Genomic DNA, 16514 nt, shown 5'->3' on the forward strand with positions numbered 1-16514 from the left:
TTGTAAACAAATTGCCAACTTATCCCTATTTTAAAATTGAAAAAATATAATAAAAAATATGATAGAGGAAAAATAAGTATTCTATTATTCAATTCTATATATATAGGAGAGCGATTTATTCATATCAGTATAAAATTTATAAGGTTTTACATTTTTTATAATTTTTTATACAATTAATATTTTAATAATTCATTCTATGAATTTATCAAGATATTTGTTCTTGTCATGCATATAAAATTTTAAATTAATTTAATATTCTTAGCATATTGATCTAAAATATTGTCTATATTTGACAATTGAAAGGTTTTTTTTTATATATAAAATGAAGGGTTAAAAAATTTTAAGTCAAACTTGACATATATGGTCTACATGAATGGAGTATGAAATATGACCATTAAATTGTTAAATATTAATCGTATAAAAATTACGAAATGGTGTGCAACTACTTAAGTTTTATATCATTATATATATATGTAAGTTATAAGAATTTAATTAAGAAAGGAAACCTAAGTAAATACAAACTCTAAAAAGCCTATAATATCTCATTTATATCACTCCCCCTCAAGATGGGGCACAGATATTAATCATGCCCAGCTTGTTACAAATATAATTAACTCAATACTAAAAGCTTTTGTGAAGATATCTCCTAGTTGTTCTCCGATTTTAACATAGTCTGTAGAGATAAATTTTTGTTGAATCTTTCACGAATAAAATAACAATCAACCTCAATACACTTAGTTCATGAAATATTGGATTGGAGGATATATGAAGGATTGCTTGATTGTCGTACCACAATTTTACCGGCAAAGTGATTTTGAAATCGACTTCACTTAATAGTTGATACACTCATATAATCTCCCACACAAATCATCATAGCTGTTTATTTAGATTATGCACTTTTCCATGAAATTAAGTTTCCTCCGACAAAGACACAATATCCCGTTGTAGATCTCCCGTCAGTCTTTGATCCCGTACAATCTGCATATGAGAAACACTCAAAATTAGTGTGTCCATGATTCTTATTTTCGAGGCCCCCAGTGTTTGACTGTCGGAGATGGCCTCCCACTGTTTGATTGTTGGAGAAGACATGAACTGACTCATCCATTCCTTTGTCTTCAGTATTATGTTTGCTTGATTTATCTTTTAAGCTAATCTTTGTTAAGAAACTTACTTGTGCCTTAAATTGTTCTTTTTCATTTTCTCCCAATCATTGTCTTTTTTAAGGTCTTACAATGAAGTAGATTATTGGTAAAGATCATAAATCAGGAGGTCTCTGTGTTACTGATATAAAACCGTGGAGATTCATTGCTTGTCCAAGTGTGTTAACTCCTTCTGAGACTCATTGTTAATTGAGCCATCTTACCTTTTCATTATTAAAGAGATTGCGTCCTCAATTTAAAAGTGTGTTATCATTAGACGGTGAGTTGTGTCAATTTGTCAAATATCATCATCTTCCTTTAATCTCTAGAGTTAAAAAGCGAACTTAATTCCCTTTTGAGTTAGTTCATTCCGATATATGGGGGTCCTTGTCATATTCCATCTAAAGTTGGTTTTGATATTTTGTTACTTTTATGGATGATTATTCTCATCTTATTTGGTTATATTTTATGAAAAATCATTTTAAGTTGTTTTCTATTTTCTGTGCTGAAATAAAAACTCAATTCAATGTTCTAGTACGTACATTATAAAGTAATAACACAAAAGAATATTTTTCCAATTTATTTAAAGATTAATATTTTTCCAATTTATTTAAAGATATGATTAAAAGTAATAACACAAAAGAATATTTTTCTAATTTATTTAAAGATTATATGATTAAAAATGGTATTATTCATTAATCTTCATGTGTTGATACTCCTTAAAATGGATTAGCTGAACAGAAAAGAGCTCTTTTATGGTTTTTTTTTTCCAAATGAAGGTTCTGAAATATTTTTGGATTGATGCTGTCTCCACAACTTGTATCGGATACCCTTATTTGTAGTTAAGGATGTATAATGTCCTTTTCCTTCTAAATTATTATTTTCTATTGAACCCAAGATTTTTGGAAGTACTTGTGATGTTTGTCAACAGGTCAGGAAATTAGATCTCAAATCTCTCAACTGTGTGTTTCTTCACTACTTTCGTCTTAAAAAAAAAATGTTAGATGTGTTATTTTCAGATCTTAAATGATATTTTCTACTTATGTCCCTTTCTTTCAAACATTAAATATTAGTGGGTCCGTGATTTTTATATACTAAATCTTACCTTGAAGTTCCCTTCAAGTCATAAAGAATTTGTTTCAAGTAAGGGTTAGTTCGATCGAGTAAAAAAATTTTTGAGTCAGTCGAGTTGACGAATCTTATTTTAGTAATAAAACTCAATTTGAATTTTTTTAAATCAAATTAAATTGAGTCAAAAAAATTCGAGTCGAGTTAACGAATCTTATTATTTATACTCACTGTTGAGTTTACATGAATCGATTATTTAACTAATAGACGAAGTACAAGATTATTTAATTGCATAAATAATATAATGGTTTTAACTTTTAACTTAATAGGTAAACATTTATCAAAACGACATAGTTTTGTCTTTTTTTTATTCGGATTTTCGGATAACTCAAATTGTGTAATTCATATTTGAGTTAAACCGAAAAACTTAATTTTTTATTCGAGTTGATCCGAAAAACTAAATTAACTAAAATAACTCGAACTATTTAATTCAAAATTTAAATTTTTTATTGAATTTTTTGAATCGAATCGGATTCTAAACCTCCTCCCCGAATGTTTGACTGTTGGAGAAAACCTGAACTAACTCACAATACTAACAGAGTATGCGATATTGGGATGAGCTATTGTAAGATCGTTATGTACACTGCCAAGCGGTAATGCAAATATCAACCAATCTCATATTCCTCTCAAGATCTTCAAATAAGTCACAATCTTCTTTCGTAAGTTGCTTTTGGTTTTAGCTAACCAAGTGTATATATATATATATTTGATAAGAAAATACCATTCTTGCTCCTTGTAACCTCAATGCCGAAGAAATACTTCAACTGCCCCAAATCTTTTGTGGTTTAAAGAAAAGAATTCAAGGGCAAAATACCTGCACTATCATTTCTGGTAATAAAAGTATCACCGACAATAAAATAATACCTCCCTCAAAATGTTTATAAAAGATGGTGTGATTCCAACTACTCTTTTTTAACCCACATTCTTGCACTATCTCATTGGATCTACCAAACCAAACATGAGAACTCTGTTTTCGAAGTCAACATACCTTCTCACGCTTCCCTGGTTGCTCTTTGGAAACCTCCTTATGAAGATCACTATGTAAGGAGGCATTTTAATACCAAGTTGATGTTTCTTCCAAGATGAAGTCGTTGAAGGGAAAAAATAGACATCTTTTTGAAGTTACTAGGACTCTTTATTTTTTCTTTGGATGGTAGAACACTTGACATAGGAGAAATATTCCCTTTCCCACAATTCTTAATCAAAGAAATCATCTGTAGAATTTCGAATTTGCAAAAATAATCGCAACCACACTTATTTGGTATCATCGGTAGTAGGTTCATTAGTCTAAGTTATCGTCTTTATCAATGCTTCGTAAATAGATGGAACTGTTTTGCTCCAATCTAGATAATTGGTCCCATTTAATTTACATTTTGTAATTCTCGACATCATTGGAATCATCACGCTTCCAATGACTTTCGGTTCTTTTGCCATCCCTCCAATCCGATGAGCGAAGGAACAAAATAATTTAAGCACAAAATTCCACGCCAAAACAGTCACCAACTCAAAACAAAAGGGCTGGGTTATTGCTAGATAGATGAGTTGACACCTAAGGAACGAACAGAGGACCTCCTATGCGCCCTCAAGCGCTGGCACGGAAGGAAGGCTGCAGAACCTTTCGGCGGCGTGTGGGCTTCACGCGTTGGGTTTTCGACAGCCGAAAAGTGCAATTTAAGGGAGGAGACGGTGGCGCTCCTCCCTGTGCATTCGGTGCACACTAATGGTCACCCCAAACGAGACCCATGAAATATACCTAATGGTTTTGCGTTTAAAACAACAAAAACACGAAAAAAAAAATTCACATATCAAGGTGTTGTATACAAGTTATGAGAGTTTAAAGGAAGGAAACCTAAAGCTATAATATCTCATAAAGAATCATTTAAAAAATGGATAAACATTTTATTACAAAAATGGATTAGTTTTCTAGTTTATAAATATATAGACATTTTATTTATTCTTCAATAGTTAGCATAAACCAAGAATCAAAGTGCTTTCTTAGGAGGAAATGTTTTGTTTAGTTAAAATTGAACTTTTAAAACAATCTTAAATGTGTTTATGAAAGTAATTTCCCTGAAAAATGATCCTACGTTGCTCTATTTGACTCTACTTGTGATGTACTTTAAGTCATTACTCCACCATCGTCGTTCCTCAAATAACCACAGTGTATATATTAGATGATTCAACCAAAACCGCAAGGATTTGCATAAGGAAGAAGTCAAGGTTCGCATATGATAAGTGGGGTTCGTAAGCCTCACTTCAACTCTCTATATCTTATAATTCATGTTAAAATATGACGTACAAATGCACTCACCTATAGCTCACTATTACTCGTTGAACTGGATAATTTTATGCTTGTCTTTATCCTAGTTTGTTAAGGCTCCACAAATGTTTTCAGCCTCGCACAAATATATATATATTACTAAGCATTAAAAACAATCTATCTTATCTCTTTGTGTTCATATAACGGCCCTTCCCTTACACATACTTATTCGACTTATTTCGTATAATCAATTTCGCTTAATTTCTTCTTTTTAATTTAATTAGATCCTTAATTTCTACCTCCTAACCCCTTAACTTGTGCCTAATTATAGATCAAGATCTCTAATTTTTCTCAATTTCTTTAATTAATATTTTTTTCAGAAAAAAACATTGTTCATCCTCGTTCTCAAAAGAAAATCATTTAATGCATGCAAGTACTTAAAGATTTTATTAAATAGAATTTATAAGCCTCTTAATCTCGTCAAAATATTCTAGAAATCGTTTTAAAAACGTCTCTTAACTCTTTATTATGAGATTCACCATTTTTTATGTAAAAGATAGCATGAATCTTTAATTTTTTTTGTTTAGATCTATGAAAGTTCGAATTAAAAACATCTAATAAAAATTTAATACATAAGAAAACAATAAGTTTACTTCTAATTTAAAATCCTCCACAAATTAGTACCAGAGCAAAAAAAAGCTAAGTTTAGGTGAGAAATTAGAGAAGAAAGAATAATTTTCTTAAAAATTGAAAGAATAGAAGGTGTTTAGATGCCAAGAAAATCTAAAAAAAAATACAGAAAATTTGAGAGAAAAATTTCAATACTAAATCTATCTAATTTTTAAAATGAAAGAAAGTTGGGATGGAAACAAAACTATAAAAAATGGACGCGGGTGGCTTTTTATAGCCAACAGATTTTTAAAACAAATGGGTTATTTTCTTTTAAGTCCCCTCCTATTTTTCCCTTATTCTAATAACTCTCCTTTTTAATTACTAGCCTTAATTTACACATTTAATATCTACTTTAACCATTACTCCAAATTACTCTCTATTAAACTTTACTAATGCCTCCATTATTAATACCATTATAATTTAATTTAATTATTATTATGATTATTATTATTAACTGATTATTTATTTTATCCTATTTTCATTCCTATGACACAAAATCAAAATTTTCTCTCAAACCCATAATCTAATGTCCAATTCTACTAATCGAATTTTCGGGATGTGACAACTCTCCCCTTCTAAAAAGAATTTCGTCCTCAAAATTACCCTAACTGAATTGATAAGAATATTGACGTCTCATTGCATCCTCGATTTCCCTATTAGCCTCTTCAATCTTGCAATTAAACCACAAAACCTTTACTAAAGGTATGGTCTTGTTACGCAACACCTTAACCTCACAAGATAGGACCTCGATCGATTCCTCCTCATAGGTAAGATCAGGTCGAACCTCAATCTCCTCTATCGGAACAATATGCTATGGGTCAGATCGGTACTTTCGCTACATTTCCATGAGTATCTGAATCACTCATTCCGACTGACCATCTGTCTGGGGATGATAAGTCATAATAAAGTTAAACTTCGAACCTGATGCTCCCTGAAAACTCCTCTAAAATCTCGAGGTAAAACACAAATCTCTATCAAAATTGATCAAAACCAGTACACCATGAAGTCGAACTATCTTTGCCACGAACAACTTAGCTAATCTCCTCATTGAGTAATTAGTACACACTTCTAGAAAATACGCACTCGTCGAGAACCAGTCAATAATCACCCAAATCGAATCCCCAACTACCAACCAAATCATTCTCAATATACGAGTGGATGGAAATCGAATATACTAACAAAAATAAAGAAAAGGATCGCATATGAATGTACCCGCAATCACATCTGTCGTCTTGCGATTATGCGGCTCCCTCACAGTGTAAACACGAGCGAGTCCAACAGATTCAGTAGGTGCAACTACTGTATGGGCAATTGTCCTCTAATCCATCGGTCTCTCATTACCACCACGACCTTGGCCTCGACCTATTGTAACATCTCGAAATAGGGCCTAAACGGAACAGTGGTTACGAAACCACAAATTCGAGGTAGAAAATTTTATTTTATTATTATTTTGAGGTTCATGATATGATTGCATGATTGTGTAAAAATTTCGTGATGAAATTCTATGCATAAAGTGCTTAAGTTGAGATTAGGAACTAAATCGAATAATTTGCAAAACTTGCATTCTAGAAGTTTTTAGTATGAAATTGCTTTGGAATATTAATGAGGAGGTCTTAAATAGCAATTTGACCAATTTCTAAGTCTATGGACAAAAATTGGACATGGATGGAATTTTTGGAAAGTTTAGTAGTAAGGGCATTTTGGTCATTTAATTATTAAAATGAATTAAAAACAAAATTAAAAGCCAATTTTTGTCCATCTTCTTCATTAGGCCAAAATTTCAAGGGTTCTCCATAGCTAGGGTTTGTTTCAAGCTTTCAAGCTCCATATTAAGTGATTCCAAGCCCCGTTTTTAATGATCTTTACGTTTTTGGAGTCCCGATAACTTGATTAAGCTTATTCTAGCAATAATTCAACCTAGGGTTCATATTTGGAAAAATACCCATAGGTGAAATTTGTGTATTTTGGTGTTTTATGATAGAATATGAGGTTTTAAATTATGTTAGACAACTTGTGCTACTCGATTTTAAGTGAAAACGAGTAAAAGGGCTTAATCGGTAAAAATACCTAATAGTCATAAGTACATGTTAGAGTGTGAATTTGATGTTGTCATAGAAGGGAAAAATGATCAGCATGTCATAAAACATAAGAAAATAGGATGAAGTTTAAATTACGAGCCTTGGGGAAAAAGTGCAAATATGTGAAAGTTTAGGGGCAAAAATGTAATTTTGCCAGAGTTTGGGTCAAGGATTGTTTTAATAAATGTGAGTATTAAATAAGCTAAATTTTTTTATTATAGATCAAGAAGAACAAAATCCGGAGTTAGATCGGGGAAAGAAAAAGATAGTGGACTAAATCGATATAGTTGATCGTATTTTGTTTCGAGGTAAGTTTGCAGTAAATAAATGCAATATTCTATTATTTTATGTTAATTTTGTTAATTTCCAGCATGTGTATATTTATTTTATGAAATTATTCAAAGAAGACTTAAACATGAATTGACGGAGAAGAAATTTCAGAAAGTCCCGATTGAACCTTAGGAATGTGTAGGATACAAATGTCATGACATTAAGGTTTAAGGATGCCGTGTAAGACCATGCCAAGGCATGGCAATTGGTAAGATTTCTAAGGCAAGGAAATCATGTAAGACCATGTTAAGACATGGCATTGATAAGTTACTATAAGGCAAAGGTCCCATGTAAGACCATGCCAAGGCATGGCATTGGTGAGTTCATAAGGCAAGGCTACCATGTAAGACCATGTCAAGACACGTCAATGGTAAGTTTCAAAAGGATACCACGTAAGACCATGACAAGTCATGGCAATGGTAAGGTACCCGTGTATCCTTAGTATTCCAAGTGGTTCAACGGGAAAATTTAAAGAGAATATCAAGGTAAGGTAAGGTAAGATGAGTTATACTAAAAAGATAAGACAAGTTCATGCTAGAAGAGTAAAGGTAAGTACATAATGTTCATGTATGCTTGATAAGGAAAAAGGTAAGTAAAATGTATTAATAAATTTGATTAAGTAAGTAAGTATTTAAGTAAGTGAGTAAGTGAAGAAGTTTAAAATATGTCTATGACAATTAATGAAGTTGCATTATGTAGTATCATACCAAGTAGTAAGATAGTTCTTATGAATGTTGTTATTTATTTGCATGCAAACTTACTAAGCTTAATGCTTACCCCCTTTATTTTCCTTCTTTTTATAGTTTTTTCAAGCTAACTCGGGGATCGTAAAGTACGTCGGAGGTCTGGGCACACTATCACGAGGATTATTTTGGTATAGCTAGACGTTTCATTTTGAGTATGTCATGTATAGCATCGTAGCCATTTTGTGTGTATGATCTTATGATATGGCTAAAGATTGGTATGTAAATGCTTGATAATAATTAGCTGTTGGAATGGCTAATCAAAGACATGTTTGGTGTTATGTATGCCTAAATGCTAGTTATTCCATGGAAATCATGAAAAAGGTGAAATTAGCACAAAACAGAATCAGACAGTAGCAGTGACGTGAATTTGAAAAATCACTAAAAATAGTAGAAATAGAATTAAATGATGAATAAATGAAATCAAAGATTATTATGTCTATTTTCAAATGGAAGAAACAAAATAGGTAAATGAGATATATTTTATGAGATATTTAAATTTTTGTGAAACAGGGCCAGAGCAATTTCTGGATCCCCTATTCTGACTTTGGAAATTCACAAAAATTGTACAAAGATAATTAGAAGTCATTATTTACATGTAAAGATTCCTTATTGAGTCTAGTTTTATGAGAAATAAACTTCATAGTAATTGGAACTCTGTATAGGGAGATATTTGATTCGTAATACACAGAGGTCAGAGCAGTCAAACCCTGAAACAGGGGAGACTTTAACTAATAAACTGTACCAGTTGGCCCAACCAAAAATTCTAGAAAAAAATTAGTTGATAGATATATGAGTCTAGTTTCAGGGAAAATTTACAGAATTGGATTTTGAGTTTCGTAACTCGAAATATGAATTTTTAAGCGATTGTGACGCAGATTACCAACTTCTCTGGAAGTTTTAAAAATAAATTGTTTGAGCTGTTTAAGTAATGAATTAAGTCCGTTAACACCTCGTGTTCGACTCCAGCGACGGTATCGGGTACGGGGCATTACACCTCTAATAGGTGCGGTATCTAAGCCAACTCATCTCTCTTTGGGTAGTCCCGTACCTAATGCTCCATTGACCCACAACGCAGGCACACCCCCGACACTCTCCAACACACTTCTGAGTGCCAACGTCCACAGTGCTCACAAGTCGCTACGTCACCCGATCTATTCTTAGAAACTACTGCGGTGCTTTGCAGTCTAGTTTAGCTCGATTGAGAGTCTTGTTGAGCACCCCTATCAGACTTCTGAAAATCACAGCCTCTCTTGCTTGACCTTTTCGACGATCCTGACCGATTGGAACTCCTCTTCCCAGACTTTGATACAACTGGTCTTGATGGCTCGATCAATGTCTCTTCTACTGTTTTAGCCTTCTCTACCAAATCATTGAAGGCCTCAGTGCTCTATGCTACTAGATATACTCGAATGTCCCGATTTAGCTCAAACTGGAACCTCTTACACCTCTCTTTCTCAAAGAACATCATCTCTGGAGTATTTTGGCTAAGCCGCACAAACTCAGACTTATACTTAGCCATAGACATACTACATTGGACCAGATCCAGAAACTCACTCTTTCTAGCATCCAGATACTGTTATCCCAAATACTTATATTGGAAGGACTCCAAAAACAACTACCAAGTCAAGTGATTAGCAGCGGTCTATTTCTTTACCGTATTCCGCCAGCGATGAGCTTCCCCATTTAGTAAGGATTTGGTGCAACCCAACTTCTCTTCATCCAAGCATCCCATTTACTCAAGGATCCTTCAACACTTTCCAACCAATATTCAACAATGATTAAATCAGATCCTTTAGCTTTCCATAATTCTTTACCACCCAAAGCTCGAAGTCGTTTGAGTGGCAACCCTCTAACAATTGGGGCAAGGTTCCTACTGGCTATGTTCTAAAATGCCCCAATCATCGCTTGAACCAAGGGTCGAAACCAATTATAGGTGCAACTTGCCTCGAAAAGGGTTCCACTGGTGCATTAACAGCTAGACGCTTGCGTCTAAGAGGCATCTCTATCCACTATTTGCATAAATTTAAATAAAACGGGAAAGTGAGAAGTGGCAAGTGATCCAAGGCAATTTTTCAAGAAAACACTTTCAAAGAAGGCAATGTGTTTCCGTTCCTGCCCCTTTTACAACTACTTTTCATACAATGTTATTTTTGTAAAAAAGATTTAAACATTTCCATTTTTTAACTTTTAAAATCAACGTATTTATATTTTTCAAAATACTAATTTGTCGAAAACTATGACTCTATCCAGGTTTTTGTAAACCTAGCTCTGATACCACTAATGCTAGGACTTAATTCTGACTGGGACAGTTCGACCCGAATTCAGAATATCACATTAAGCAAGTAATTTAAACCATTTAAACCAGCAATCAAGCAAGCAGTTATAACATTCAAAAATACCAAAAAGAAAATAGTCCATAATGTCCGTTTACAACCCGTGGAAAATTTTATTTAAAATTTTTAAATCTAATGCTCATACTAAACCCTTGGAACAACCTATATTGCCTTCACTTCGGAGTTTAAAAGCTCAACACACATACTCAAAGAAAATGCCTTGCGATGGATCACCGATTTGCCACCCTTCTCGCTAACCCGGGAACTATTTATCTGCAAGTAAAGTAAGGGGGTGAGCTTGGGAAAGCTCAGTGAGTACACATGCATACAACACAAATATATACACACCAGACATGTTAGGATTTAAACATATTTTAACAATTCATATATAACACAATTTTCGTACTCAACATAGTGATATATTAGCAATTCGTGAATATGAAACATAGTCAAATTATATACTCATTGGATAAACAGATCTCCAAAATACACCACATGACTCATAAAGTCGTATGCTATTTCCATGTAAGTGTAGCACGTATGCTCACACTTTTCAAACACACCACGTTATCTATGGTGAATGAAATTATGCTTGACATTCCCTTATCTCTCCAACCTTATCTCCGAGCCACAATGCCCAACACATAATAAAAAAGATGAGTATTTACAATCTTATGGCATGTCAATGATATCTAACGGCTTCAAGTGTTCACATTGCCAACATATCTATTTAATCACATTTTATTTCACAATATAACTGGCTCGCATTACTGTTGAGCTCACACTTAGCATTTCAAAATAATATAATTTTGCACTAATCAAAGCTCGCAATATCATAAATCTCACAATTCACTTACAAATTTGTGCATGTATAGATATGCATTATCGATAAAATTTAATGTTATAAGAGTCCACATTATATTATTTATTCTCATATTTGTCGTAAATATTACACAATCATATACGAATATATATTATATATAAATATTTATTTTGTGACCTTTGTCATTTCAAATTTTAAGCATACATTAAAAGTCTCATAAATTTATATATTATATAAAACCATAACCATAATTATATATATATTATATACAACAAAACCATGAATATATATTATATTATATTATATTATATTATATTATATATATAACACCAAAATCCATTAATATATATTATATAAAATAAAGCCATGCATATATAATATATGTATAACCACCCACGTGTATATATATATATTACAACCCCACTCACATGTATATTATTTATATAACACCAAAGAGCGCGCGCGCACATATATATATATATATTACCAGCTCCCCAATTTATATATTATATACAACACCCACAAATATATATACGGTATATAAAATAAAGCTCATGTATATATATTATAAGTTCATGCATTTTGACCATTAAATCACATAGTATATATACTCAACAATTCAGTCAAAATTGCAAGGATTTGCATAAGGAAGAAGTCAAGGTTCGCATACTATAAGTAGGGGTTCACCAACTTCACTTCTACTCTCTAGATCTCGTAATTCATGCTAAAATACGACATACAAATGCACATACCTATAACTCACCACGGCTTGTCGAACTATGAGAGAAAAATTGAATTTTGTGTCATAGAAATTAAAATATGAAAAAAAAGTTAATAATAGTAAAAAAATAATAATTAAATTCAATTATAATGGTATTAATAATCTAGGCATTAGTAAAGTTTAATAGAGACTAATTTGGAATAATGGTTAAAGTAGATATTAAATGTGTAAATTAAAGCTAATAATTAAAAAAAGGAGTTATAGAACAAGGGAAAAATAAGAGAGGACTTAAATGGTAAATAACCTTTTTTTTTAAAAATGTTGGCTCAAAAAAATCCACCTGTGTCCATTTTTGTTTTGTTTTGTTTCCTTCCCGACTTTCTTTCATTTTAAAAATTATTTACATCTAGTGTTGAATTTTTTCTCTTAAATTTTCCGCATTTTTTTAGATTTTCTTGGCATCCAAACATCCCCTATTCTTTCAATTTTTCAAAAAAAATCACTCTTTCTTCTCTGGTTTCTCACTTAAACTTAGCTTGTTTTTGCTCAATCGGTACTGATTTGTAACACTCCTAACTTGTATCCATTGCTGGACTAGGGTTATGAGGCATTATTGAACAAAAACATAATTCCGAACGTTCACATATTCAAACAAATTAATAATCATATTGCATTTAAGAATCATACTTTAAATTTAACCGAATCTATACCATTCAAATAATCACATTTTCATTAACAAATGTACATATATATATATACATATACTTTCATTATAAACCAAACCATTATGGTAAGCTTCATTCAAATACACAACATGTACATATATATATATATAATTAATATCTTATTTAAAATTCATACATCTCCCATAGTGCATTATTACTCAAATCACTATTCATTTAGTAAATATCTTTATCTTACTTACAATCTATATTCAATAACTAATCACTTTAAATACACATACACTTAACATGCAAACCGAACTAAGTTCTTTTCATAAAAACAAAACATACCCTATATCATGCATATCAAAATATCTTCTAAACAAGCTTAACATATGAACTTATATTTATAATTAACTATACATATTCCAAAATCAAATCATATTTATTCAAAATATAAATACACATCCTGATCGAAATATCAACCACAACCAATTCCAACTATCATTTTCAAGCCATTTCCAAAACATATAGCATCATTGACATATACTGTTCATTCATTTCACATAACATTATAATCAAAATGAGTATAAACCATTACCAAATATAACTGAATCCAAACTTTAAAGATAAGCCATATTCGCATGGCTCAATATATATACATATTCAAAGTTGAACAAAATACATATTAGCCTAGTGTGGATGACTTCGATAACAATCCCCGAGCTCATAACTTACAACCAAAATCTATAAAATAGAGTAACAAAAGAGAAAGCTAACTTAGCTTACTAAGCCTTAAGCAAAATAAACAACTCACAGACTAATCAAAACATTCAAACTAACCAAATTATATCAATAATGTTATACTTTAACATATTAAGATACCTTGGCCGAATGTTCAAAAATCAATTATATAACATCACATAAATATTTCCTATATAGCCAATTATACAAGATCAATTATATCATCACATAAACACTTACATATAGGGCCGAATACACAAAATTTATTATATCATCACATATGACCGAATATATAAAAGTTAAATAAAATATAACATGTAACTTATAGTTCAAATTCAAAAGAACATCACATACGGTCGAATATGCATATTTAAGATAACTTCACATATATCTGAGTATACAATTTCAATATAAGTTCACATGTAATCGAATACTAAAATTCAATATAACCTCACATGCAGCCGAATATACAAGTTCAATATAAGCTTACATGTACTTACCTATGTGGCCGAAAATATACAAGGTAATTTATCTCAATTTCACTTGCTCAATATCCAAAATAATTTGAACTCTTATAATCACAGACTTGTAAACAAATCAATGGTATAAAACGTGCTAGGCATAAGCCTGAATCACACATTGGCACAAGGCCTGCTAGACCCAAGGTCTGATATTTATTCACCGGCAATAAGCCTGCTAGGCATAAAGCCCGATCAATGTCACCAGCACAAGGCTTGCTAGGCTCAAAGCCCGAATATCCCAATTATAGAATCATTCCACAACATGTCATATATCGAATAGTCCAATATTCCATGTAACACATACACATTTTCAAGAGTTTTGAATCAGTTGAATAAAATTCAACCACATTAAATATTTGAGATATCACATTCGGCTAATACTAAAAAGTTATAAAATTTAAATCATCTTAATAGAAACAGTTTATATTCAAAATAAACCATGTTTAATTGCTTAAAGACTTACCTCGGATATCGACGAACGTTACAAATCGGCTATTCGACTATTTTTGTTTTTCCCCGATCCAAGTCTGATTTCCTTTGTTCTTGATCTATATAATTTCAAATTAACCTCATTTAAACACAATTTCACTCAATTAAATCCAACAACACATAAATGGACAAATTACCATTTTATCCCTGATATTTCATACTTTTACAAATTAGTCCTAATTGCACAAAACACAAAATGCACCAAATCTCACAACAATGTAGTTGGGCTGAATTTTTCATATAACCATACTAATCCATATATTTCTTCTATTTCACATTTTAATCCCTCAATTTATTATTTTTGCAATTTAGTCCTAATAACTCAAAATCATCAAAAACTCCAATATAAAGCATGTTAATCTAAAACATATTTTTTATATTTCATCATCAAACATCACAAAACACAAATATTAATCAATGGCATAACACAAAATATTCACTGAAATAAAAAATTCGAGCATGGGTCGGGTAGTATTCGAAGCAATGATCTCAAAAACGTAAAAATTATCAAAAACTGAAACAAAACATACCTTAATCTAGCCAAAACTCTTGCCGAAACCTATCTTGGTGTTTTTCTTTTCTTTCCATGATATATTCGGCCAAACTAAGCATAAAATGACATTATTTTATGTTTTATTTTAACATATTATAACATCTAATCTAATTACCTAATTAACCTTTATTAAAATGTTATAATATTATTTATTCCATGACCATTGCCATCCATTAGCTTAGTAGTGGCCCAATTACAACATAAAAACTTCATATTAAAAAGACATTAACAATTCAGTCCTCACACATTAAACCATCAAGTTTTCATTTTACGCGATTAAGCCCTTTTTTTAATTAAGCACACAAACAATCAAATTTTCATACGAACTTTCACACATGCTAATTCACATATAATAAACATGGAAAATAATATTTAAATTTTTTTTGACTCAGATTCGTGGTCTCGAAACCACCGTTCCGATTAGGGTCTAAATCGGACTGTTACATAATTCATGGAGGATTTCGAATTAAAGGTAAACCTATTATTTTCTTATGTATTAAATTTTTATTAGATGTTTTTAATTTGAATTTTCATAGATCTAAACAAGAAAATTAAAGATTCATGGTTTTAAGGCTATCTTTTGCATAAAAATGGTGAATCTCATAATAAAGAGTTAAGAGATAAGTCGAATAAGTATGTGTCAGTGGAGAGTCGTTGTATGAACACAAAGAGATAAGCTAGCTTGTTTTTGAATACTTACTAACATGTATATTTTTTTCGAAGCTAAAAACATTGGTGGAGAAGATGCAAATAAACCTAAGCTACATTGACAACTAACTTAACTAACATTAAGAACAACTAAAACAAGTAGAAAAGTTGCTAGAAAATGTAAGATCTATAGCTAAGGAAATGAAAATAAAAAACCCCAGAAGAAGAAGAAAAAAGCTAAGAGAAAACTTAGAGAAAACTAAGCCTAAACTAAGGTAATGTAGCCTCATTTTTCTCTCAGCCAAATGTTGGCTGATATAAGCAGCATTCTAATCCTATTTTGTTGCCCAAAATACCTTTGAACGGGCCTTCAATGATCGGTGCTTTGGGTGGACAAATACTACCTTTTTTGTCGAAGTTTGTCCCCTTATGATATCGGTATCACGATACCAAGGAAGAGGATATCGCAATACCTCAAACAGTTTCAAACTTGGGGTGCTTCTTGGTAGGTGGATATTTCAATACCCGAAGAGGATATCGTGATCCCATTGAATGGTGGTCTCCAATCATGGGTTTGATGGAGGTATCACGATTTTGAGGTTTAGATATCGCAATACCCTCTCTTTTGGTGTTATTTTTGCTTGTTTTTAACCTCTAATACGTCCTT

Source organism: Gossypium hirsutum, chromosome A10 (assembly GCF_007990345.1).
Source record: "Gossypium hirsutum isolate 1008001.06 chromosome A10, Gossypium_hirsutum_v2.1, whole genome shotgun sequence".
Lineage (NCBI taxonomy): Eukaryota > Viridiplantae > Streptophyta > Magnoliopsida > Malvales > Malvaceae > Gossypium > Gossypium hirsutum.